Genomic DNA, 2,399 nt, shown 5'->3' on the forward strand with positions numbered 1-2,399 from the left:
GAAGGACACTACATAATGATGAAGGGGTCAATCCAAGAAGAAGATATAACAATTGTAAATATTTATGCACCCAACATAGGAGCACCTCAACACACAAGGCAAATGCTAACAGCCATAAAAGGGGAAATCAACAGTAACACAATAATAGTAGGGGACTTTAACACCCCACTTTCACCAATGGGCAGATCATCCAAAATGAAAATAAATAAGGAAACACAAGCTTTAAATAACACATTAAACAAGATGGACTTAACTGATATTTATAGGACATTCCATCCAAAAACAACAGAATACACTTTCTCCTCAAGTGCTCATGGAACATTCTCCAGGATAGACCATATCTTGGGTCACAAATCAAGCCCTGGTAAATTTAAGAAAATTGAACTCGTATCAAGTATCTTTTCTGACCACAATGCTATGAGACTAGATATCAATTATAGGAAAAAACTGTAAAAACTACAAACACAATGGAGGCTAAACAATACGCTACTCAAAAACCAAGATATCACTGAAGAAATAAAAGAGGAAATCAAAAAATACCTAGAAACAAATGACAATGAAAACACGGCGGCCCAAAACCTATGGGATGCAGCAAAAGCAGTTCTAAGAAGGACGTTTATAACAATACAATCCTACCTCAAGAAACAAGAAACATCTCAAATAAGCAATCTAACCTTACACCTAAAGCAATCAGAGAAAGAAGAACCAAGAAACCCCAAAGTTAGCAGAAGGAAAGAAATCATAAAGATCAGATCAGAAATAAATGAAAAAGAAATGAAGGAAACAATAGCAAACATCAATAAAACTAAAAGCTGGTTCTTTGAGAAGATAAACAAAACTGATAATCCATTAGCCAGACTCATCAAGAAAAAAAGGGAGAAGACTCAAATCAACAGAATTAGAAATGAAAAAGCAGAAGTAACAACTGACACTGCAGAAACACAAAGGATCATGAGAGATTACTACAAGCAACTATATGCCAATAAAATGGACAACCTGGAAGAAATAGACAAATTCTTAGAAAAGTACAGCCTTCCAAGACTGAACCAGGAAGAAATAGAAAATATAAACAGACCAACCACAAGCACTGAAATTGAAACGGTGACTAAAAATCTTCCAACAAACAAAAGCCCAGGAACAGATGGCTTCACAGGCGAATTCTATCAAACATTTAGAGAAGCGCTAACACCTATCCTTCTCAAACTCTTCCAAAATATAGCAGAGGGAGGAACACTCCCAAACTCATTCTATGAGGCCACCATCACCCTGATGCCAAAACCAGACCAAGATGTCACCAAAAAAATTACAGGCCAATATCACTGATGAATGTAGATGCAAAACTCGTCAACAAAATACTAGCAAACAGAATCCAACAGCACGTTAAAAGGATCATACACCATGATCAAGTGGGGTTTATCCAAGGAATGCAAGGAGTCTTCAATATAGGCAAATCAATCAATGTGATACGCCATATTAACAAATTGAAGGATAAAAACCATATGATCATGTCAATAGATGCAGAAAAAGCTTTTGACAAAATTCAACACCTATTTATGATAAAAACTCTCCAGAAAGTAGGCATAGAGGGAACCTACCTCAGCATAATAAAGATCATATATGACAAACCCACAGCCAACATTGTTCTCAATGGTGAAAAACTGAAACCATTTCCTCTAAGATCAGGAATAAGACATGTTGCCCACTCTCACCACTACTATTCAATAGTTTTGGATATTTTAGCCACAGCAATCAGAGAAGAAAAAGGAATAAAAGGAATCCAAGTCAGAAAAGAAGAAGTAAAACTGTCACTGTTTGCAGATGACATGATACTACACATAGAGAATCCTAAAGATGCTACCAGAAAACTACTAGAGCTAATCAATGAATTTGGTAAAGTAGCAGGATACAAAATTAATGCACAGAAGTCTCTTTCATTACTATACACTAATGATGAAAAATCTGAAAGAGAAATTAAGGAAACACTCTCATTTACCATTGCAACGAAGAGAATAAAATACCTAGGAATAAACCTACCTAAGGAGACAAAAAACCTGTATGCAGAAAACTATGACACTGATGAAAGAAATTAAAGATGATACAAACAGATGGAGAAATATACCATGTTCTTGGATTGGAAGAATCAACATTGTGAAAATGACTATACTACCCAAAGCAATCTACAGATTCAGTGAAATCCCTATCAAACTACCAATGGCATTTTTCACATAACTAGAACAAAAAATTTCACAATTTGTATGTAAACACAAAAGACGCCGAATAGCCAAAGCAATCTTGAGAAAGAAAAACGGAGCTGGAGGAATCAGGTTCCCTGACTTCAGACTACACTACAAAGCTACAGTCATCAAGGTACTGGCACAAAAACAGAAATATGGATCAAT

Source organism: Balaenoptera ricei, chromosome 3 (genome assembly GCF_028023285.1).
Source record: "Balaenoptera ricei isolate mBalRic1 chromosome 3, mBalRic1.hap2, whole genome shotgun sequence".
NCBI lineage: Eukaryota > Metazoa > Chordata > Mammalia > Artiodactyla > Balaenopteridae > Balaenoptera > Balaenoptera ricei.